The sequence below is a fragment of the Acipenser ruthenus genome, chromosome 55, assembly GCF_902713425.1.
Source record: "Acipenser ruthenus chromosome 55, fAciRut3.2 maternal haplotype, whole genome shotgun sequence".
Classification (NCBI taxonomy): Eukaryota; Metazoa; Chordata; class Actinopteri; order Acipenseriformes; family Acipenseridae; genus Acipenser; species Acipenser ruthenus.
In genome coordinates, this window is record NC_081243.1 from 7,485,459 (window position 1) to 7,505,832 (window position 20,374).

General features: G+C 47.2%; 40 non-coding genes across 40 annotated transcripts; 20 read left to right on the plus strand and 20 right to left on the minus strand.

Annotated features, from left to right (window-relative positions):
* The first annotated feature begins 845 nt into the window (after positions 1–845).
* On the plus strand, positions 846–917 carry trnap-ugg (transfer RNA proline (anticodon UGG)). Its single transcript has one exon. It is a non-coding gene; the product is annotated as a tRNA-Pro (tRNA).
* A 129-nt stretch (positions 918–1,046) lies between these two features.
* On the plus strand, positions 1,047–1,118 carry trnad-guc (transfer RNA aspartic acid (anticodon GUC)). Its single transcript has one exon. It is a non-coding gene; the product is annotated as a tRNA-Asp (tRNA).
* A 76-nt stretch (positions 1,119–1,194) lies between these two features.
* On the minus strand, positions 1,195–1,265 carry trnag-gcc (transfer RNA glycine (anticodon GCC)). Its single transcript has one exon. It is a non-coding gene; the product is annotated as a tRNA-Gly (tRNA).
* Positions 1,266–1,719: 454 nt separating this feature from the next.
* Positions 1,720–1,791, minus strand: trnap-cgg (transfer RNA proline (anticodon CGG)). The gene has a single exon. It is a non-coding gene; the product is annotated as a tRNA-Pro (tRNA).
* Positions 1,792–2,829: 1,038 nt separating this feature from the next.
* On the plus strand, positions 2,830–2,901 carry trnap-ugg (transfer RNA proline (anticodon UGG)). The gene has a single exon. It is a non-coding gene; the product is annotated as a tRNA-Pro (tRNA).
* A 129-nt stretch (positions 2,902–3,030) lies between these two features.
* Positions 3,031–3,102, plus strand: trnad-guc (transfer RNA aspartic acid (anticodon GUC)). Its single transcript has one exon. It is a non-coding gene; the product is annotated as a tRNA-Asp (tRNA).
* Positions 3,103–3,178: 76 nt separating this feature from the next.
* trnag-gcc (transfer RNA glycine (anticodon GCC)) lies at positions 3,179–3,249 on the minus strand. The gene has a single exon. It is a non-coding gene; the product is annotated as a tRNA-Gly (tRNA).
* Positions 3,250–3,714: 465 nt separating this feature from the next.
* On the minus strand, positions 3,715–3,786 carry trnap-cgg (transfer RNA proline (anticodon CGG)). The gene has a single exon. It is a non-coding gene; the product is annotated as a tRNA-Pro (tRNA).
* Positions 3,787–4,824: 1,038 nt separating this feature from the next.
* On the plus strand, positions 4,825–4,896 carry trnap-ugg (transfer RNA proline (anticodon UGG)). The gene has a single exon. It is a non-coding gene; the product is annotated as a tRNA-Pro (tRNA).
* A 129-nt stretch (positions 4,897–5,025) lies between these two features.
* On the plus strand, positions 5,026–5,097 carry trnad-guc (transfer RNA aspartic acid (anticodon GUC)). Its single transcript has one exon. It is a non-coding gene; the product is annotated as a tRNA-Asp (tRNA).
* A 76-nt stretch (positions 5,098–5,173) lies between these two features.
* trnag-gcc (transfer RNA glycine (anticodon GCC)) lies at positions 5,174–5,244 on the minus strand. The gene has a single exon. It is a non-coding gene; the product is annotated as a tRNA-Gly (tRNA).
* A 465-nt stretch (positions 5,245–5,709) lies between these two features.
* On the minus strand, positions 5,710–5,781 carry trnap-cgg (transfer RNA proline (anticodon CGG)). The gene has a single exon. It is a non-coding gene; the product is annotated as a tRNA-Pro (tRNA).
* Positions 5,782–6,818: 1,037 nt separating this feature from the next.
* On the plus strand, positions 6,819–6,890 carry trnap-ugg (transfer RNA proline (anticodon UGG)). The gene has a single exon. It is a non-coding gene; the product is annotated as a tRNA-Pro (tRNA).
* Positions 6,891–7,019: 129 nt separating this feature from the next.
* On the plus strand, positions 7,020–7,091 carry trnad-guc (transfer RNA aspartic acid (anticodon GUC)). The gene has a single exon. It is a non-coding gene; the product is annotated as a tRNA-Asp (tRNA).
* A 75-nt stretch (positions 7,092–7,166) lies between these two features.
* Positions 7,167–7,237, minus strand: trnag-gcc (transfer RNA glycine (anticodon GCC)). The gene has a single exon. It is a non-coding gene; the product is annotated as a tRNA-Gly (tRNA).
* Positions 7,238–7,693: 456 nt separating this feature from the next.
* Positions 7,694–7,765, minus strand: trnap-cgg (transfer RNA proline (anticodon CGG)). Its single transcript has one exon. It is a non-coding gene; the product is annotated as a tRNA-Pro (tRNA).
* A 1,038-nt stretch (positions 7,766–8,803) lies between these two features.
* Positions 8,804–8,875, plus strand: trnap-ugg (transfer RNA proline (anticodon UGG)). Its single transcript has one exon. It is a non-coding gene; the product is annotated as a tRNA-Pro (tRNA).
* A 128-nt stretch (positions 8,876–9,003) lies between these two features.
* On the plus strand, positions 9,004–9,075 carry trnad-guc (transfer RNA aspartic acid (anticodon GUC)). The gene has a single exon. It is a non-coding gene; the product is annotated as a tRNA-Asp (tRNA).
* Positions 9,076–9,149: 74 nt separating this feature from the next.
* On the minus strand, positions 9,150–9,220 carry trnag-gcc (transfer RNA glycine (anticodon GCC)). Its single transcript has one exon. It is a non-coding gene; the product is annotated as a tRNA-Gly (tRNA).
* Positions 9,221–9,683: 463 nt separating this feature from the next.
* On the minus strand, positions 9,684–9,755 carry trnap-cgg (transfer RNA proline (anticodon CGG)). The gene has a single exon. It is a non-coding gene; the product is annotated as a tRNA-Pro (tRNA).
* A 1,038-nt stretch (positions 9,756–10,793) lies between these two features.
* On the plus strand, positions 10,794–10,865 carry trnap-ugg (transfer RNA proline (anticodon UGG)). Its single transcript has one exon. It is a non-coding gene; the product is annotated as a tRNA-Pro (tRNA).
* Positions 10,866–10,993: 128 nt separating this feature from the next.
* trnad-guc (transfer RNA aspartic acid (anticodon GUC)) lies at positions 10,994–11,065 on the plus strand. Its single transcript has one exon. It is a non-coding gene; the product is annotated as a tRNA-Asp (tRNA).
* Positions 11,066–11,139: 74 nt separating this feature from the next.
* On the minus strand, positions 11,140–11,210 carry trnag-gcc (transfer RNA glycine (anticodon GCC)). The gene has a single exon. It is a non-coding gene; the product is annotated as a tRNA-Gly (tRNA).
* A 463-nt stretch (positions 11,211–11,673) lies between these two features.
* On the minus strand, positions 11,674–11,745 carry trnap-cgg (transfer RNA proline (anticodon CGG)). Its single transcript has one exon. It is a non-coding gene; the product is annotated as a tRNA-Pro (tRNA).
* A 1,045-nt stretch (positions 11,746–12,790) lies between these two features.
* Positions 12,791–12,862, plus strand: trnap-ugg (transfer RNA proline (anticodon UGG)). The gene has a single exon. It is a non-coding gene; the product is annotated as a tRNA-Pro (tRNA).
* Positions 12,863–12,990: 128 nt separating this feature from the next.
* trnad-guc (transfer RNA aspartic acid (anticodon GUC)) lies at positions 12,991–13,062 on the plus strand. The gene has a single exon. It is a non-coding gene; the product is annotated as a tRNA-Asp (tRNA).
* Positions 13,063–13,137: 75 nt separating this feature from the next.
* On the minus strand, positions 13,138–13,208 carry trnag-gcc (transfer RNA glycine (anticodon GCC)). The gene has a single exon. It is a non-coding gene; the product is annotated as a tRNA-Gly (tRNA).
* Positions 13,209–13,674: 466 nt separating this feature from the next.
* Positions 13,675–13,746, minus strand: trnap-cgg (transfer RNA proline (anticodon CGG)). The gene has a single exon. It is a non-coding gene; the product is annotated as a tRNA-Pro (tRNA).
* A 1,045-nt stretch (positions 13,747–14,791) lies between these two features.
* trnap-ugg (transfer RNA proline (anticodon UGG)) lies at positions 14,792–14,863 on the plus strand. Its single transcript has one exon. It is a non-coding gene; the product is annotated as a tRNA-Pro (tRNA).
* A 129-nt stretch (positions 14,864–14,992) lies between these two features.
* trnad-guc (transfer RNA aspartic acid (anticodon GUC)) lies at positions 14,993–15,064 on the plus strand. Its single transcript has one exon. It is a non-coding gene; the product is annotated as a tRNA-Asp (tRNA).
* A 75-nt stretch (positions 15,065–15,139) lies between these two features.
* trnag-gcc (transfer RNA glycine (anticodon GCC)) lies at positions 15,140–15,210 on the minus strand. The gene has a single exon. It is a non-coding gene; the product is annotated as a tRNA-Gly (tRNA).
* A 465-nt stretch (positions 15,211–15,675) lies between these two features.
* On the minus strand, positions 15,676–15,747 carry trnap-cgg (transfer RNA proline (anticodon CGG)). The gene has a single exon. It is a non-coding gene; the product is annotated as a tRNA-Pro (tRNA).
* Positions 15,748–16,793: 1,046 nt separating this feature from the next.
* On the plus strand, positions 16,794–16,865 carry trnap-ugg (transfer RNA proline (anticodon UGG)). The gene has a single exon. It is a non-coding gene; the product is annotated as a tRNA-Pro (tRNA).
* Positions 16,866–16,994: 129 nt separating this feature from the next.
* Positions 16,995–17,066, plus strand: trnad-guc (transfer RNA aspartic acid (anticodon GUC)). The gene has a single exon. It is a non-coding gene; the product is annotated as a tRNA-Asp (tRNA).
* Positions 17,067–17,141: 75 nt separating this feature from the next.
* trnag-gcc (transfer RNA glycine (anticodon GCC)) lies at positions 17,142–17,212 on the minus strand. Its single transcript has one exon. It is a non-coding gene; the product is annotated as a tRNA-Gly (tRNA).
* A 476-nt stretch (positions 17,213–17,688) lies between these two features.
* Positions 17,689–17,760, minus strand: trnap-cgg (transfer RNA proline (anticodon CGG)). The gene has a single exon. It is a non-coding gene; the product is annotated as a tRNA-Pro (tRNA).
* Positions 17,761–18,805: 1,045 nt separating this feature from the next.
* On the plus strand, positions 18,806–18,877 carry trnap-ugg (transfer RNA proline (anticodon UGG)). Its single transcript has one exon. It is a non-coding gene; the product is annotated as a tRNA-Pro (tRNA).
* Positions 18,878–19,006: 129 nt separating this feature from the next.
* trnad-guc (transfer RNA aspartic acid (anticodon GUC)) lies at positions 19,007–19,078 on the plus strand. The gene has a single exon. It is a non-coding gene; the product is annotated as a tRNA-Asp (tRNA).
* A 75-nt stretch (positions 19,079–19,153) lies between these two features.
* Positions 19,154–19,224, minus strand: trnag-gcc (transfer RNA glycine (anticodon GCC)). The gene has a single exon. It is a non-coding gene; the product is annotated as a tRNA-Gly (tRNA).
* A 464-nt stretch (positions 19,225–19,688) lies between these two features.
* trnap-cgg (transfer RNA proline (anticodon CGG)) lies at positions 19,689–19,760 on the minus strand. Its single transcript has one exon. It is a non-coding gene; the product is annotated as a tRNA-Pro (tRNA).
* Positions 19,761–20,374: the final 614 nt, after the last annotated feature.

Consider the following 20,374-nt stretch of genomic DNA (forward strand, 5'->3'; position numbering starts at 1 on the left):
CGAGAAGCGGTCGCTATAAATGAGGAAAGTAGTTTAGGTGGGATTTCGTTTTGATATGTTTGGAATGGATCAGTTAGTCAGCATGTACTTCAAAAAATAAATAGAAAAAAAAGGAGGCTGGGTTTCGTTGTTTTGCAAAGGATGCACTGCAACATCCGCTCACAGGAGCAGTCCCACTACTGGTGCGACACGGGGGTTTTGACCTGCTCCGTTCCCGACCTGGGCCGGTTCACCCCTCCTTAGACGACCTGGCATTCACGAGCTCCCCCAGAAATGCCATGTCGATGCCGTGCTAAGTGCGGACTCCCGATCGGCACAGCCAGTTGCAGCACAGAGCTCCCGTGCTCAAGCGATCCGCCAGCCTCAACCTGCCCCTGTAGCTGGCATTACAGACACACGCCACGGCGCCCGGCGTGAGCGAGAGCGGCTAGAAGGCAATTCAAATCCCCTTGTCTGAAATGAGAGCGAGAGTACTCGTGCAGTTCTCCACTGACGTGGCAGCTTTTAATGCCGATTGCTTTAAAAGCATTGCCGGGTCCTGCTGTAGCGGTAAAACACTGTGACCAGATGAATGAATTGAAAAAGTGTTACGTGAAACACATGTGAATCCTAGTTTTCGTGCTGCGAATTTAAAAAAAATAAATAAATAAATAAATTAAAAAAAAGCAGCACTATAAGAATGCCAAAAAATAAAGAAGGTTGCGTTGGCGAGTATTAAGCCCCCCCTCCTCTGAGGTGCCAGCAGCATTCCGCACCGGCAGACGGAACGGGACTCTGGTCATGCTGCACTTATTTTGCTGCCAGAGACTGAATCACGCGTCGGCCGCCGGATAAAACCGAAAGCTGGCTCGTTGGTCTAGGGGTATGATTCTTGCTTTGGGTGCGAGAGGTCCCGGGTTCAAATCCTGGACGAGCCCGTTTTTTTTTTTTTTAATTGTTTTGTACTATACTGTTTTCGATCCGTAAACCATTAAGCTCAGCAGGCAGTTTTGACTTAGACGCTTTGCAACTAAATGCGTTGCCATAGTGGCAGGGAGCGTGTGCCTTCCTCGTTAGTATAGTGGTCAGTATCCCCGCCTGTCACGCGGGAGACCGGGGTTCAATTCCCCGACGGGGAGATTTTTTTTTTTTTTTTTACTGATTGAAGGCAGGTGCGTGTGGCTGTAATTGTATACATAAAGTAAAAAAGAAGGTTGCATTGGCCGGGAATCGAACCCGGGCCTCCCGCGTGGCAGGCGAGAATTCTACCACTGAACCACCAATGCTTGCTTGACGTTTGCTTGAGGTTTGCTTGAGGTAGGTAATGTATTAGCAGCATCTAGTGCAGTGTGAAAAGATGAATTAACCTGTTCTAGTGCTAGATTGTACATGTACACAAACAATTGTACCTACAAAATGCCCATCTGTTACACTAGTTTTGTGGTTGTTTTAAACTACATACCAAAAAAAAAAAAAAAAAAACAAGCACATGCGTTACCAAAATAAACAGTGCTGTATAAACTACAGAAACTCGATGCTGAATGGTTTTATAGTCTGTTACGTCAGAATTGTGTTTAATGCATAAGCAGTTGCTTTGCAGACTCAACAAAGACTGCAGTCCTCGTTTAACCATTGTGCAATCAGCCCTTGGTCGCTGTGATATTGTTGTTCATGGAATTTGAGCGTGCGTATCGGCAATGCATAGTAATTGGAAAAGTGTAATACAAAAGAATTAAAAACGGGCTCGTCCGGGATTTGAACCCGGGACCTCTCGCACCCGAAGCGAGAATCATACCCCTAGACCAACGAGCCAGCGCCTGCCGCTGCTGTGGTCCCCCGAGTTTCCAAAGAAGTGCAGACCTGGCTGTTCTGTTAGATGGGAGACACGTTGATATTGGGTGTACCTGTCGAGAGCACTGTAATTTTGCCGTGTCTCCGAGCTGTGTGCTGTTGCCTGTTTGGGCCGTCTGACTTCTTTAACTGGCGGCTAGCATTTCTATGGGCATCGAGAAGCGGTCGCTATAAATGAGGAAAGTAGTTTAGGTGGGATTTCGTTTTGATATGTTTGGAATGGATCAGTTAGTCAGCATGTACTTCAAAAAATAAATAGAAAAAAAGGAGGCTGGGTTTCGTTGTTTTGCAAAGGATGCACTGCAACATCCGCTCACAGGAGCAGTCCCACTACTGGTGCGACACGGGGGTTTTGACCTGCTCCGTTCCCGACCTGGGCCGGTTCACCCCTCCTTAGACGACCTGGCATTCACGAGCTCCCCCAGAAATGCCATGTCGATGCCGTGCTAAGTGCGGACTCCCGATCGGCACAGCCAGTTGCAGCACAGAGCTCCCGTGCTCAAGCGATCCGCCAGCCTCAACCTGCCCCTGTAGCTGGCATTACAGACACACGCCACGGCGCCCGGCGTGAGCGAGAGCGGCTAGAAGGCAATTCAAATCCCCTTGTCTGAAATGAGAGCGAGAGTACTCGTGCAGTTCTCCACTGACGTGGCAGCTTTTAATGCCGATTGCATTAAAAGCATTGCCGGGTCCTGCTGTAGCGGTAAAACACTGTGACCAGATGAATGAATTGAAAAAGTGTTACGTGAAACACATGTGAATCCTAGTTTTCGTGCTGCGAATTTAAAAAAAATAAATAAATAAATAAATAAAAAAAAAGCAGCACTATAAGAATGCCAAAAAATAAAGAAGGTTGCGTTGGCGAGTATTAAGCCCCCCCTCCTCTGAGGTGCCAGCAGCATTCCGCACCGGCAGACGGAACGGGACTCTGGTCATGCTGCACTTATTTTGCTGCCAGAGACTGAATCACGCGTCGGCCGCCGGATAAAACCGAAAGCTGGCTCGTTGGTCTAGGGGTATGATTCTCGCTTTGGGTGCGAGAGGTCCCGGGTTCAAATCCCGGACGAGCCCGTTTTTTTTTTTTTTAATTGTTTTGTACTATACTGTTTTCGATCCGTAAACCATTAAGCTCAGCAGGCAGTTTTGACTTAGACGCTTTGCAACTAAATGCGTTGCCATAGTGGCAGGGAGCGTGTGCCTTCCTCGTTAGTATAGTGGTCAGTATCCCCGCCTGTCACGCGGGAGACCGGGGTTCAATTCCCCGACGGGGAGATTTTTTTTTTTTTTTTTACTGATTGAAGGCAGGTGCGTGTGGCTGTAATTGTATACATAAAGTAAAAAAGAAGGTTGCATTGGCCGGGAATCGAACCCGGGCCTCCCGCGTGGCAGGCGAGAATTCTACCACTGAACCACCAATGCTTGCTTGACGTTTGCTTGAGGTTTGCTTGAGGTAGGTAATGTATTAGCAGCATCTAGTGCAGTGTGAAAAGATGAATTAACCCGTTCTAGTGCTAGATTGTACATGTACACAAACAATTGTACCTACAAAATGCCCATCTGTTACACTAGTTATGTGGTTGTTTTAAACTACATACCAAAATAAAAAAAAAATAAAAAAAAAAAAAACAAGCAGATGCGTTACCAAAATAAACAGTGCTGTATAAACTACAGAAACTCGATGCTGAATGGTTTTATAGTCTGTTACGTCAGAATTGTGTTTAATGCATAAGCAGTTGCTTTGCAGACTCAACAAAGACTGCAGTCCTCGTTTAACCATTGTGCAATCAGCCCTTGGTCGCTGTGATATTGTTGTTCATGGAATTTGAGCGTGCGTATCGGCAATGCATAGTAATTGGAAAAGTGTAATACAAAAGAATTAAAAACGGGCTCGTCCGGGATTTGAACCCGGGACCTCTCGCACCCGAAGCGAGAATCATACCCCTAGACCAACGAGCCAGCGCCTGCCGATGTTGTGGTCCCCCGAGTTTCCAAAGAAGTGCAGACCTGGCTGTTCTGTTAGATGGGAGACACGTTGATATTGGGTGTACCTGTCGAGAGCACTGTAATTTTGCCGTGTCTCCGAGCTGTGTGCTGTTGCCTGTTTGGGCCGTCTGACTTCTTTAACTGGCGGCTAGCATTTCTATGGGCATCGAGAAGCGGTCGCTATAAATGAGGAAAGTAGTTTAGGTGGGATTTCGTTTTGATATGTTTGGAATGGATCAGTTAGTCAGCATGTACTTCAAAAAATAAATAGAAAAAAAAGGAGGCTGGGTTTCGTTGTTTTGCAAAGGATGCACTGCAACATCCGCTCACAGGAGCAGTCCCACTACTGGTGCGACACGGGGGTTTTGACCTGCTCCGTTCCCGACCTGGGCCGGTTCACCCCTCCTTAGACGACCTGGCATTCACGAGCTCCCCCAGAAATGCCATGTCGATGCCGTGCTAAGTGCGGACTCCCGATCGGCACAGCCAGTTGCAGCACAGAGCTCCCGTGCTCAAGCGATCCGCCAGCCTCAACCTGCCCCTGTAGCTGGCATTACAGACACACGCCACGGCGCCCGGCGTGAGCGAGAGCGGCTAGAAGGCAATTCAAATCCCCTTGTCTGAAATGAGAGCGAGAGTACTCGTGCAGTTCTCCACTGACGTGGCAGCTTTTAATGCCGATTGCATTAAAAGCATTGCCGGGTCCTGCTGTAGCGGTAAAACACTGTGACCAGATGAATGAATTGAAAAAGTGTTACGTGAAACACATGTGAATCCTAGTTTTCGTGCTGCGAATTTAAATAAATAAATAAATAAATAAATAAAAAAAAAGCAGCACTATAAGAATGCCAAAAAATAAAGAAGGTTGCGTTGGCGAGTATTAAGCCCCCCCTCCTCTGAGGTGCCAGCAGCATTCCGCACCGGCAGACGGAACGGGACTCTGGTCATGCTGCACTTATTTTGCTGCCAGAGACTGAATCACGCGTCGGCCGCCGGATAAAACCGAAAGCTGGCTCGTTGGTCTAGGGGTATGATTCTCGCTTTGGGTGCGAGAGGTCCCGGTTTCAAATCCCGGACGAGCCCGTTTTTTTTTTTTTTAATTGTTTTGTACTATACTGTTTTCGATCCGTAAACCATTAAGCTCAGCAGGCAGTTTTGACTTAGACGCTTTGCAACTAAATGCGTTGCCATAGTGGCAGGGAGCGTGTGCCTTCCTCGTTAGTATAGTGGTCAGTATCCCCGCCTGTCACGCGGGAGACCGGGGTTCAATTCCCCGACGGGGAGATTTTTTTTTTTTTTTTTACTGATTGAAGGCAGGTGCGTGTGGCTGTAATTGTATACATAAAGTAAAAAAGAAGGTTGCATTGGCCGGGAATCGAACCCGGGCCTCCCGCGTGGCAGGCGAGAATTCTACCACTGAACCACCAATGCTTGCTTGACGTTTGCTTGAGGTTTGCTTGAGGTAGGTAATGTATTAGCAGCATCTAGTGCAGTGTGAAAAGATGAATTAACCCGTTCTAGTGCTAGATTGTACATGTACACAAACAATTGTACCTACAAAATGCCCATCTGTTACACTAGTTATGTGGTTGTTTTAAACTACATACCAAAATAAAAAAAAAATAAAAAAAAAAAAAACAAGCAGATGCGTTACCAAAATAAACAGTGCTGTATAAACTACAGAAACTCGATGCTGAATGGTTTTATAGTCTGTTACGTCAGAATTGTGTTTAATGCATAAGCAGTTGCTTTGCAGACTCAACAAAGACTGCAGTCCTCGTTTAACCATTGTGCAATCAGCCCTTGGTCGCTGTGATATTGTTGTTCATGGAATTTGAGCGTGCGTATCGGCAATGCATAGTAATTGGAAAAGTGTAATACAAAAGAATTAAAAACGGGCTTGTCCGGGATTTGAACCCGGGACCTCTCGCACCCGAAGCGAGAATCATACCCCTAGACCAACGAGCCAGCGCCTGCCGCTGTTGTGGTCCCCCGAGTTTCCAAAGAAGTGCAGACCTGGCTGTTCTGTTAGATGGGAGACGTTGATATTGGGTGTACCTGTCGAGAGCACTGTAATTTTGCCGTGTCTCCGAGCTGTGTGCTGTTGCCTGTTTGGGCCGTCTGACTTCTTTAACTGGCGGCTAGCATTTCTATGGGCATCGAGAAGCGGTCGCTATAAATGAGGAAAGTAGTTTAGGTGGGATTTCGTTTTGATATGTTTGGAATGGATCAGTTAGTCAGCATGTACTTCAAAAAATAAATAGAAAAAAAAGGAGGCTGGGTTTCGTTGTTTTGCAAAGGATGCACTGCAACATCCGCTCACAGGAGCAGTCCCACTACTGGTGCGACACGGGGGTTTTGACCTGCTCCGTTCCCGACCTGGGCCGGTTCACCCCTCCTTAGACGACCTGGCATTCACGAGCTCCCCCAGAAATGCCATGTCGATGCCGTGCTAAGTGCGGACTCCCGATTGGCACAGCCAGTTGCAGCACAGAGCTCCCGTGCTCAAGCGATCCGCCAGCCTCAACCTGCCCCTGTAGCTGGCATTACAGACACACGCCACGGCGCCCGGCGTGAGCGAGAGCGGCTAGAAGGCAATTCAAATCCCCTTGTCTGAAATGAGAGCGAGAGTACTCGTGCAGTTCTCCACTGACGTGGCAGCTTTTAATGCCGATTGCATTAAAAGCATTGCCGGGTCCTGCTGTAGCGGTAAAACACTGTGACCAGATGAATGAATTGAAAAAGTGTTACGTGAAACACATGTGAATCCTAGTTTTCGTGCTGCGAATTTAAAAAAAATAAATAAATAAATAAATAAAAAAAAAGCAGCACTATAAGAATGCCAAAAAATAAAGAAGGTTGCGTTGGCGAGTATTAAGCCCCCCCTCCTCTGAGGTGCCAGCAGCATTCCGCACCGGCAGACGGAACGGGACTCTGGTCATGCTGCACTTATTTTGCTGCCAGAGACTGAATCACGCGTCGGCCGCCGGATAAAACCGAAAGCTGGCTCGTTGGTCTAGGGGTATGATTCTCGCTTTGGGTGCGAGAGGTCCCGGGTTCAAATCCCGGACGAGCCCGTTTTTTTTTTTTTAAATTGTTTTGTACTATACTGTTTTCGATCCGTAAACCATTAAGCTCAGCAGGCAGTTTTGACTTAGACGCTTTGCAACTAAATGCGTTGCCATAGTGGCAGGGAGCGTGTGCCTTCCTCGTTAGTATAGTGGTCAGTATCCCCGCCTGTCACGCGGGAGACCGGGGTTCAATTCCCCGACGGGGAGATTTTTTTTTTTTTTTTACTGATTGAAGGCAGGTGCGTGTGGCTGTAATTGTATACATAAAGTAAAAAAGAAGGTTGCATTGGCCGGGAATCGAACCCGGGCCTCCCGCGTGGCAGGCGAGAATTCTACCACTGAACCACCAATGCTTGCTTGACGTTTGCTTGAGGTTTGCTTGAGGTAGGTAATGTATTAGCAGCATCTAGTGCAGTGTGAAAAGATGAATTAACCCGTTCTAGTGCTAGATTGTACATGTACACAAACAATTGTACCTACAAAATGCCCATCTGTTACACTAGTTTTGTGGTTGTTTTAAACTACATACCAAAAAAAAAAAAAAAAAAAAACAAGCACATGCGTTACCAAAATAAACAGTGCTGTATAAACTACAGAAACTCGATGCTGAATGGTTTTATAGTCTGTTACGTCAGAATTGTGTTTAATGCATAAGCAGTTGCTTTGCAGACTCAACAAAGACTGCAGTCCTCGTTTAACCATTGTGCAATCAGCCCTTGGTCGCTGTGATATTGTTGTTCATGGAATTTGAGCGTGCGTATCGGCAATGCATAGTAATTGGAAAAGTGTAATACAAAAGAATTAAAAACGGGCTCGTCCGGGATTTGAACCCGGGACCTCTCGCACCCGAAGCGAGAATCATACCCCTAGACCAACGAGCCAGCGCCTGCCGCTGTTGTGGTCCCCCGAGTTTCCAAAGAAGTGCAGACCTGGCTGTTCTGTTAGATGGGAGACACGTTGATATTGGGTGTACCTGTCGAGAGCACTGTAATTTTGCCGTGTCTCCGAGCTGTGTGCTGTTGCCTGTTTGGGCCGTCTGACTTCTTTAACTGGCGGCTAGCATTTCTATGGGCATCGAGAAGCGGTCGCTATAAATGAGGAAAGTAGTTTAGGTGGGATTTCGTTTTGATATGTTTGGAATGGATCAGTTAGTCAGCATGTACTTCAAAAAATAAATAGAAAAAAAAGGAGGCTGGGTTTCGTTGTTTTGCAAAGGATGCACTGCAACATCCGCTCACAGGAGCAGTCCCACTACTGGTGCGACACGGGGGTTTTGACCTGCTCCGTTCCCGACCTGGGCCGGTTCACCCCTCCTTAGACGACCTGGCATTCACGAGCTCCCCCAGAAATGCCATGTCGATGCCGTGCTAAGTGCGGACTCCCGATCGGCACAGCCAGTTGCAGCACAGAGCTCCCGTGCTCAAGCGATCCGCCAGCCTCAACCTGCCCCTGTAGCTGGCATTACAGACACACGCCACGGCGCCCGGCGTGAGCGAGAGCGGCTAGAAGGCAATTCAAATCCCCTTGTCTGAAATGAGAGCGAGAGTACTCGTGCAGTTCTCCACTGACGTGGCAGCTTTTAATGCCGATTGCATTAAAAGCATTGCCGGGTCCTGCTGTAGCGGTAAAACACTGTGACCAGATGAATGAATTGAAAAAGTGTTACGTGAAACACATGTGAATCCTAGTTTTCGTGCTGCGAATTTAAAAAAAATTAAAAAATAAATAAATAAAAAAAAGCAGCACTATAAGAATGCCAAAAAATAAAGAAGGTTGCGTTGGCGAGTATTAAGCCCCCCCTCCTCTGAGGTGCCAGCAGCATTCCGCACCGGCAGACGGAACGGGACTCTGGTCATGCTGCACTTATTTTGCTGCCAGAGACTGAATCACGCGTCGGCCGCCGGATAAAACCGAAAGCTGGCTCGTTGGTCTAGGGGTATGATTCTCGCTTTGGGTGTGAGTGGTCCCGGGTTCAAATCCCGGACGAGCCCGTTTTTTTTTTTTTAATTGTTTTGTACTATACTGTTTTCGATCCGTAAACCATTAAGCTCAGCAGGCAGTTTTGACTTAGACGCTTTGCAACTAAATGCGTTGCCATAGTGGCAGGGAGCGTGTGCCTTCCTCGTTAGTATAGTGGTCAGTATCCCCGCCTGTCACGCGGGAGACCGGGGTTCAATTCCCCGACGGGGAGATTTTTTTTTTTTTTTACTGATTGAAGGCAGGTGCGTGTGGCTGTAATTGTATACATAAAGTAAAAAAGAAGGTTGCATTGGCCGGGAATCGAACCCGGGCCTCCCGCGTGGCAGGCGAGAATTCTACCACTGAACCACCAATGCTTGCTTGACGTTTGCTTGAGGTTTGCTTGAGGTAGGTAATGTATTAGCAGCATCTAGTGCAGTGTGAAAAGATGAATTAACCCGTTCTAGTGCTAGATTGTACATGTACACAAACAATTGTACCTACAAAATGCCCATCTGTTACACTAGTTATGTGGTTGTTTTAAACTACATACCAAAATAAAAAAAAAAAAACAAAAAAAAACAAGCAGATGCGTTACCAAAATAAACAGTGCTGTATAAACTACAGAAACTCGATGCTAAATGGTTTTATAGTCTGTTACGTCAGAATTGTGTTTAATGCATAAGCAGTTGCTTTGCAGACTCAACAAAGACTGCAGTCTTCGTTTAACCATTGTGCAATCAGCCCTTGGTCGCTGTGATATTGTTGTTCATGGAATTTGAGCGTGCGTATCGGCAATGCATAGTAATTGGAAAAGTGTAATACAAAAGAATTAAAAACGGGTTCGTCCGGGATTTGAACCCGGGAGCTCTCGCACCCGAAGCGAGAATCATACCCCTAGACCAACGAGCCAGCGCCTGCCGCTGTTGTGGTCCCCCGAGTTTCCAAAGAAGTGCAGACCTGGCTGTTCTGTTAGATGGGAGACACGTTGATATTGGGTGTACCTGTCGAGAGCACTGTAATTTTGCCGTGTCTCCGAGCTGTGTGCTGTTGCCTGTTTGGGCCGTCTGACTTCTTTAACTGGCGGCTAGCATTTCTATGGGCATCGAGAAGCGGTCGCTATAAATGAGGAAAGTAGTTTAGGTGGGATTTCGTTTTGATATGTTTGGAATGGATCAGTTAGTCAGCATGTACTTCAAAAAATAAATAGAAAAAAAAGGAGGCTGGGTTTCGTTGTTTTGCAAAGGATGCACTGCAACATCCGCTCACAGGAGCAGTCCCACTACTGGTGCGACACGGGGGTTTTGACCTGCTCCGTTCCCGACCTGGGCCGGTTCACCCCTCCTTAGACGACCTGGCATTCACGAGCTCCCCCAGAAATGCCATGTCGATGCCGTGCTAAGTGCGGACTCCCGATCGGCACAGCCAGTTGCAGCACAGAGCTCCCGTGCTCAAGCGATCCGCCAGCCTCAACCTGCCCCTGTAGCTGGCATTACAGACACACGCCACGGCGCCCGGCGTGAGCGAGAGCGGCTAGAAGGCAATTCAAATCCCCTTGTCTGAAATGAGAGCGAGAGTACTCGTGCAGTTCTCCACTGACGTGGCAGCTTTTAATGCCGATTGCATTAAAAGCATTGCCGGGTCCTGCTGTAGCGGTAAAACACTGTGACCAGATGAATGAATTGAAAAAGTGTTACGTGAAACACATGTGAATCCTAGTTTTCGTGCTGCGAATTTAAAAAAAATTAAAAAATAAATAAATAAAAAAAAGCAGCACTATAAGAATGCCAAAAAATAAAGAAGGTTGCGTTGGCGAGTATTAAGCCCCCCCTCCTCTGAGGTGCCAGCAGCATTCCGCACCGGCAGACGGAACGGGACTCTGGTCATGCTGCACTTATTTTGCTGCCAGAGACTGAATCACGCGTCGGCCGCCGGATAAAACCGAAAGCTGGCTCGTTGGTCTAGGGGTATGATTCTCGCTTTGGGTGTGAGTGGTCCCGGGTTCAAATCCCGGACGAGCCCGTTTTTTTTTTTTTAATTGTTTTGTACTATACTGTTTTCGATCCGTAAACCATTAAGCTCAGCAGGCAGTTTTGACTTAGACGCTTTGCAACTAAATGCGTTGCCATAGTGGCAGGGAGCGTGTGCCTTCCTCGTTAGTATAGTGGTCAGTATCCCCGCCTGTCACGCGGGAGACCGGGGTTCAATTCCCCGACGGGGAGATTTTTTTTTTTTTTTACTGATTGAAGGCAGGTGCGTGTGGCTGTAATTGTATACATAAAGTAAAAAAGAAGGTTGCATTGGCCGGGAATCGAACCCGGGCCTCCCGCGTGGCAGGCGAGAATTCTACCACTGAACCACCAATGCTTGCTTGACGTTTGCTTGAGGTTTGCTTGAGGTAGGTAATGTATTAGCAGCATCTAGTGCAGTGTGAAAAGATGAATTAACCCGTTCTAGTGCTAGATTGTACATGTACACAAACAATTGTACCTACAAAATGCCCATCTGTTACACTAGTTATGTGGTTGTTTTAAACTACATACCAAAATAAAAAAAAAAAAACAAAAAAAAACAAGCAGATGCGTTACCAAAATAAACAGTGCTGTATAAACTACAGAAACTCGATGCTAAATGGTTTTATAGTCTGTTACGTCAGAATTGTGTTTAATGCATAAGCAGTTGCTTTGCAGACTCAACAAAGACTGCAGTCTTCGTTTAACCATTGTGCAATCAGCCCTTGGTCGCTGTGATATTGTTGTTCATGGAATTTGAGCGTGCGTATCGGCAATGCATAGTAATTGGAAAAGTGTAATACAAAAGAATTAAAAACGGGCTCGTCCGGGATTTGAACCCGGGACCTCTCGCACCCGAAGCGAGAATCATACCCCTAGACCAACGAGCCAGCGCCTGCCACGGTTTTGGTTTTGGTCCCCCGAGTTTCCAAAGAAGTGCAGACCTGGCTGTTCTGTTAGATGGGAGACACGTTGATATTGGGTGTACCTGTCGAGAGCACTGTAATTTTGCCGTGTCTCCGAGCTGTGTGCTGTTGCCTGTTTGGGCCGTCTGACTTCTTTAACTGGTGGCTAGCATTTCTATGGGCATCGAGAAGCGGTCGCTATAAATGAGGAAAGTAGTTTAGGTGGGATTTCGTTTTGATATGTTTGGAATGGATCAGTTAGTCAGCATGTACTTCAAAAAATAAATAGAAAAAAAAGGAGGCTGGGTTTCGTTGTTTTGCAAAGGATGCACTGCAACATCCGCTCACAGGAGCAGTCCCACTACTGGTGCGACACGGGGGTTTTGACCTGCTCCGTTCCCGACCTGGGCCGGTTCACCCCTCCTTAGACGACCTGGCATTCACGAGCTCCCCCTGAAATGCCATGTCGATGCCGTGCTAAGTGCGGACTCCCGATCGGCACAGCCAGTTGCAGCACAGAGCTCCCGTGCTCAAGCGATCCGCCAGCCTCAACCTGCCCCTGTAGCTGGCATTACAGACACACGCCACGGCGCCCGGCGTGAGCGAGAGCGGCTAGAAGGCAATTCAAATCCCCTTGTCTGAAATGAGAGCGAGAGTACTCGTGCAGTTCTCCACTGACGTGGCAGCTTTTAATGCCGATTGCATTAAAAGCATTGCCGGGTCCTGCTGTAGCGGTAAAACACTGTGACCAGATGAATGAATTGAAAAAGTGTTACGTGAAACACATGTGAATCCTAGTTTTCGTGCTGCGAATTTAAAAAAAATAAAAAAATAAATAAATAAAAAAAAAGCAGCACTATAAGAATGCCAAAAAATAAAGAAGGTTGCGTTGGCGAGTATTAAGCTCCCCCTCCTCTGAGGTGCCAGCAGCATTCCGCACCGGCAGATGGAACGGGACTCTGGTCATGCTGCACATATTTTGCTGCCAGAGACTGAATCACGCGTCGGCCGCCGGATAAAACCGAAAGCTGGCTCGTTGGTCTAGGGGTATGATTCTCGCTTTGGGTGCGAGAGGTCCCGGGTTCAAATCCCGGACGAGCCCGTTTTTTTTTTTTTAATTGTTTTGTACTATACTGTTTTCGATCCGTAAACCATTAAGCTCAGCAGGCAGTTTTGACTTAGACGCTTTGCAACTAAATGCGTTGCCATAGTGGCAGGGAGCGTGTGCCTTCCTCGTTAGTATAGTGGTCAGTATCCCCGCCTGTCACGCGGGAGACCGGGGTTCAATTCCCCGACGGGGAGATTTTTTTTTTTTTTTTACTGATTGAAGGCAGGTGCGTGTGGCTGTAATTGTATACATAAAGTAAAAAAGAAGGTTGCATTGGCCGGGAATCGAACCCGGGCCTCCCGCGTGGCAGGCGAGAATTCTACCACTGAACCACCAATGCTTGCTTGACGTTTGCTTGAGGTTTGCTTGAGGTAGGTAATGTATTAGCAGCATCTAGTGCAGTGTGAAAAGATGAATTAACCCGTTCTAGTGCTAGATTGTACATGTACACAAACAATTGTACCTACAAAATGCCCATCTGTTACACTAGTTATGTGGTTGTTTTAAACTACATACCAAAATAAAAAAAATAAAAAAATAAAAAAAAACAAGCAGATGCGTTACCAAAATAAACAGTGCTGTATAAACTACAGAAACTCGATGCTGAATGGTTTTATAGTCTGTTACGTCAGAATTGTGTTTAATGCATAAGCAGTTGCTTTGCAGACTCAACAAAGACTGCAGTCTTCGTTTAACCATTGTGCAATCAGCCCTTGGTCGCGGTGATATTGTTGTTCATGGAATTTGAGCGTGCGTATCGGCAATGCATAGTAATTGGAAAAGTGTAATACAAAAGAATTAAAAACGGGTTCGTCCGGGATTTGAACCCGGGAGCTCTCGCACCCGAAGCGAGAATCATACCCCTAGACCAACGAGCCAGCGCCTGCCACGGTTTTGGTTTTGGTCCCCCGAGTTTCCAAAGAAGTGCAGACCTGGCTGTTCTGTTAGATGGGAGACACGTTGATATTGGGTGTACCTGTCGAGAGCACTGTAATTTTGCCGTGTCTCCGAGCTGTGTGCTGTTGCCTGTTTGGGCCGTCTGACTTCTTTAACTGGCGGCTAGCATTTCTATGGGCATCGAGAAGCGGTCGCTATAAATGAGGAAAGTAGTTTAGGTGGGATTTCGTTTTGATATGTTTGGAATGGATCAGTTAGTCAGCATGTACTTCAAAAAATAAATAGAAAAAAAAGGAGGCTGGGTTTCGTTGTTTTGCAAAGGATGCACTGCAACATCCGCTCACAGGAGCAGTCCCACTACTGGTGCGACACGGGGGTTTTGACCTGCTCCGTTCCCGACCTGGGCCGGTTCACCCCTCCTTAGACGACCGGGCATTCACGAGCTCCCCCAGAAATGCCATGTCGATGCCGTGCTAAGTGCGGACTCCCGATCGGCACAGCCAGTTGCAGCACAGAGCTCCCGTGCTCAAGCGATCCGCCAGCCTCAACCTGCCCCTGTAGCTGGCATTACAGACACACGCCACGGCGCCCGGCGTGAGCGAGAGCGGCTAGAAGGCAATTCAAATCCCCTTGTCTGAAATGAGAGCGAGAGTACTCGTGCAGTTCTCCACTGACGTGGCAGCTTTTAATGCCGATTGCATTAAAAGCATTGCCGGGTCCTGCTGTAGCGGTAAAACACTGTGACCAGATGAATGAATTGAAAAAGTGTTACGTGAAACACATGTGAATCCTAGTTTTCGTGCTGCGAATTTAAAAAAAATAAAAAAATAAATAAATAAAAAAAAAGCAGCACTATAAGAATGCCAAAAAATAAAGAAGGTTGCGTTGGCGAGTATTAAGCCCCCCCTCCTCTGAGGTGCCAGCAGCATTCCGCACCGGCAGACGGAACGGGACTCTGGTCATGCTGCACTTATTTTGCTGCCAGAGACTGAATCACGCGTCGGTCGCCGGATAAAACCGAAAGCTGGCTCGTTGGTCTAGGGGTATGATTCTCGCTTTGGGTGCGAGAGGTCCCGGGTTCAAATCCCGGACGAGCCCGTTTTTTTTTTTTTTTATTGTTTTGTACTATACTGTTTTCGATCCGTAAACCATTAAGCTCAGCAGGCAGTTTTGACTTAGACGCTTTGCAACTAAATGCGTTGCCATAGTGGCAGGGAGCGTGTGCCTTCCTCGTTAGTATAGTGGTCAGTATCCCCGCCTGTCACGCGGGAGACCGGGGTTCAATTCCCCGACGGGGAGATTTTTTTTTTTTTTTTACTGATTGAAGGCAGGTGCGTGTGGCTGTAATTGTATACATAAAGTAAAAAAGAAGGTTGCATTGGCCGGGAATCGAACCCGGGCCTCCCGCGTGGCAGGCGAGAATTCTACCACTGAACCACCAATGCTTGCTTGACGTTTGCTTGAGGTTTGCTTGAGGTAGGTAATGTATTAGCAGCATCTAGTGCAGTGTGAAAAGATGAATTAACCCGTTCTAGTGCTAGATTGTACATGTACACAAACAATTGTACCTACAAAATGCCCATCTGTTACACTAGTTATGTGGTTGTTTTAAACTACATACCAAAATAAAAAAAAAATAAAAAAAAAAAAAACAAGCAGATGCGTTACCAAAATAAACAGTGCTGTATAAACTGCAGAAACTCGATGCTGAATGGTTTTATAGTCTGTTACGTCAGAATTGTGTTTAATGCATAAGCAGTTGCTTTGCAGACTCAACAAAGACTGCAGTCTTCGTTTAACCATTGTGCAATCAGCCCTTGGTCGCTGTGATATTGTTGTTCATGGAATTTGAGCGTGCGTATCGGCAATGCATAGTAATTGGAAAAGTGTAATACAAAAGAATTAAAAACGGGCTCGTCCGGGATTTGAACCCGGGACCTCTCGCACCCGAAGCGAGAATCATACCCCTAGACCAACGAGCCAGCGCCTGCCACGGTTTTGGTTTTGGTCCCCCGAGTTTCCAAAGAAGTGCAGACCTGGCTGTTCTGTTAGATGGGAGACACGTTGATATTGGGTGTACCTGTCGAGAGCACTGTAATTTTGCCGTGTCTCCGAGCTGTGTGCTGTTGCCTGTTTGGGCCGTCTGACTTCTTTAACTGGCGGCTAGCATTTCTATGGGCATCGAGAAGCGGTCGCTATAAATGAGGAAAGTAGTTTAGGTGGGATTTCGTTTTGATATGTTTGGAATGGATCAGTTAGTCAGCATGTACTTCAAAAAATAAATAGAAAAAAAAGGAGGCTGGGTTTCGTTGTTTTGCAAAGGATGCACTGCAACATCCGCTCACAGGAGCAGTCCCACTACTGGTGCGACACGGGGGTTTTGACCTGCTCCGTTCCCGACCTGGGCCGGTTCACCCCTCCTTAGACGACCTGGCATTCACGAGCTCCCCCAGAAATGCCATGTCGATGCCGTGCTAAGTGCGGACTCCCGATCGGCACAGCCAGTTGCAGCACAGAGCTCCCGTGCTCAAGCGATCCGCCAGCCTCAACCTGCCCCTGTAGCTGGCATTACAGACACACGCCACGGCGCCCGGCGTGAGCGAGAGCGGCTAGAAGGCAATTCAAATCCCCTTGTCTGAAATGAGAGCGAGAGTACTCGTGCAGTTCTCCACTGACGTGGCAGCTTTTAATGCCGATTGCATTAAAAGCATTGCCGGGTCCTGCTGTAGCGGTAAAACACTGTGACCAGATGAATGAATTGAAAAAGTGTTACGTGAAACACATGTGAATCCTAGTTTTCGTGCTGCGAATTTAAAAAAAAAAAAATAAATAAATAAATAAAAAAAAAGCAGCACTATAAGAATGCCAAAAAATAAAGAAGGTTGCGTTGGCGAGTATTAAGCCCCCCCTCCTCTGAGGTGCCAGCAGCATTCCGCACCGGCAGACGGAACGGGACTCTGGTCATGCTGCACTTATTTTGCTGCCAGAGACTGAATCACGCGTCGGCCGCCGGATAAAACCGAAAGCTGGCTCGTTGGTCTAGGGGTATGATTCTCGCTTTGGGTGCGAGAGGTCCCGGGTTCAAATCCCGGACGAGCCCGTTTTTTTTTTTTTTTATTGTTTTGTACTATACTGTTTTCGATCCGTAAACCATTAAGCTCAGCAGGCAGTTTTGACTTAGACGCTTTGCAACTAAATGCGTTGCCATAGTGGCAGGGAGCGTGTGCCTTCCTCGTTAGTATAGTGGTCAGTATCCCCGCCTGTCACGCGGGAGACCGGGGTTCAATTCCCCGACGGGGAGATTTTTTTTTTTTTTTTACTGATTGAAGGCAGGTGCGTGTGGCTGTAATTGTATACATAAAGTAAAAAAGAAGGTTGCATTGGCCGGGAATCGAACCCGGGCCTCCCGCGTGGCAGGCGAGAATTCTACCACTGAACCACCAATGCTTGCTTGACGTTTGCTTGAGGTTTGCTTGAGGTTTGCTTGAGGTAGGTAATGTATTAGCAGCATCTAGTGCAGTGTGAAAAGATGAATTAACCCGTTCTAGTGCTAGATTGTCCATGTACACAAACAATTGTACCTACAAAATGCCCATCTGTTACACTAGTTATGTGGTTGTTTTAAACTACATACCAAAATAAAAAAAAAAAAAAAAAAAAAAAAACAAGCAGATGCGTTACCAAAATAAACAGTGCTGTATAAACTACAGAAACTCGATGCTGAATGGTTTTATAGTCTGTTACGTCAGAATTGTGTTTAATGCATAAGCAGTTGCTTTGCAGACTCAACAAAGACTGCAGTCTTCGTTTAACCATTGTGCAATCAGCCCTTGGTCGCTGTGATATTGTTGTTCATGGAATTTGAGCGTGCGTATCGGCAATGCATAGTAATTGGAAAAGTGTAATACAAAAGAATTAAAAACGGGCTCGTCCGGGATTTGAACCCGGGACCTCTCGCACCCGAAGCGAGAATCATACCCCTAGACCAACGAGCCAGCGCCTGCCACGGTTTTGGTTTTGGTCCCCCGAGTTTCCAAAGAAGTGCAGACCTGGCTGTTCTGTTAGATGGGAGACACGTTGATATTGGGTGTACCTGTCGAGAGCACTGTAATTTTGCCGTGTCTCCGAGCTGTGTGCTGTTGCCTGTTTGGGCCGTCTGACTTCTTTAACTGGCGGCTAGCATTTCTATGGGCATCGAGAAGCGGTCGCTATAAATGAGGAAAGTAGTTTAGGTGGGATTTCGTTTTGATATGTTTGGAATGGATCAGTTAGTCAGCATGTACTTCAAAAAATAAATAGAAAAAAAAGGAGGCTGGGTTTCGTTGTTTTGCAAAGGATGCACTGCAACATCCGCTCACAGGAGCAGTCCCACTACTGGTGCGACACGGGGGTTTTGACCTGCTCCGTTCCCGACCTGGGCCGGTTCACCCCTCCTTAGACGACCTGGCATTCACGAGCTCCCCCAGAAATGCCATGTCGATGCCGTGCTAAGTGCGGACTCCCGATCGGCACAGCCAGTTGCAGCACAGAGCTCCCGTGCTCAAGCGATCCGCCAGCCTCAACCTGCCCCTGTAGCTGAAATTACAGACACACGCCACGGCGCCCGGCGTGAGCGAGAGCGGCTAGAAGGCAATTCAAATCCCCTTGTCTGAAATGAGAGCGAGAGTACTCGTGCAGTTCTCCACTGACGTGGCAGCTTTTAATGCCGATTGCATTAAAAGCATTGCCGGGTCCTGCTGTAGCGGTAAAACACTGTGACCAGATGAATGAATTGAAAAAGTGTTACGTGAAACACATGTGAATCCTAGTTTTCGTGCTGCGAATTTAAAAAAAATAAAAAAATAAATAAATAAAAAAAAAGCAGCACTATAAGAATGCCAAAAAATAAAGAAGGTTGCGTTGGCGAGTATTAAGCCCCCCCTCCTCTGAGGTGCCAGCAGCATTCCGCACCGGCAGACGGAACGGGACTCTGGTCATGCTGCACTTATTTTGCTGCCAGAGACTGAATCACGCGTCGGCCGCCGGATAAAACCGAAAGCTGGCTCGTTGGTCTAGGGGTATGATTCTCGCTTTGGGTGCGAGAGGTCCCGGGTTCAAATCCCGGACGAGCCCGTTTTTTTTTTTTTTTATTGTTTTGTACTATACTGTTTTCGATCCGTAAACCATTAAGCTCAGCAGGCAGTTTTGACTTAGACGCTTTGCAACTAAATGCGTTGCCATAGTGGCAGGGAGCGTGTGCCTTCCTCGTTAGTATAGTGGTCAGTATCCCCGCCTGTCACGCGGGAGACCGGGGTTCAATTCCCCGACGGGGAGATTTTTTTTTTTTTTTTACTGATTGAAGGCAGGTGCGTGTGGCTGTAATTGTATACATAAAGTAAAAAAGAAGGTTGCATTGGCCGGGAATCGAACCCGGGCCTCCCGCGTGGCAGGCGAGAATTCTACCACTGAACCACCAATGCTTGATTGACGTTTGCTTGAGGTTTGCTTGAGGTAGGTAATGTATTAGCAGCATCTAGTGCAGTGTGAAAAGATGAATTAACCCGTTCTAGTGCTAGATTGTACATGTACACAAACAATTGTACCTACAAAATGCCCATCTGTTACACTAGTTATGTGGTTGTTTTAAACTACATACCAAAATAAAAAAAAAATAAAAAAAAAAAAACAAGCAGATGCGTTACCAAAATAAACAGTGCTGTATAAACTACAGAAACTCGATGCTGAATGGTTTTATAGTCTGTTACGTCAGAATTGTGTTTAATGCATAAGCAGTTGCTTTGCAGACTCAACAAAGACTGCAGTCTTCGTTTAACCATTGTGCAATCAGCCCTTGGTCGCTGTGATATTGTTGTTCATGGAATTTGAGCGTGCGTATCGGCAATGCATAGTAATTGGAAAAGTGTAATACAAAAGAATTAAAAACGGGCTCGTCCGGGATTTGAACCCGGGACCTCTCGCACCCGAAGCGAGAATCATACCCCTAGACCAACGAGCCAGCGCCTGCCACGGTTTTGGTTTTGGTCCCCCGAGTTTCCAAAGAAGTGCAGACCTGGCTGTTCTGTTAGATGGGAGACACGTTGATATTGGGTGTACCTGTCGAGAGCACTGTAATTTTGCCGTGTCTCCGAGCTGTGTGCTGTTGCCTGTTTGGGCCGTCTGACTTCTTTAACTGGCGGCTAGCATTTCTATGGGCATCGAGAAGCGGTCGCTATAAATGAGGAAAGTAGTTTAGGTGGGATTTCGTTTTGATATGTTTGGAATGGATCAGTTAGTCAGCATGTACTTCAAAAAATAAATAGAAAAAAAAGGAGGCTGGGTTTCGTTGTTTTGCAAAGGATGCACTGCAACATCCGCTCACAGGAGCAGTCCCACTACTGGTGCGACACGGGGGTTTTGACCTGCTCCGTTCCCGACCTGGGCCGGTTCACCCCTCCTTAGACGACCTGGCATTCACGAGCTCCCCCAGAAATGCCATGTCGATGCCGTGCTAAGTGCGGACTCCCGATCGGCACAGCCAGTTGCAGCACAGAGCTCCCGTGCTCAAGCGATCCGCCAGCCTCAACCTGCCCCTGTAGCTGGCATTACAGACACACGCCACGGCGCCCGGCG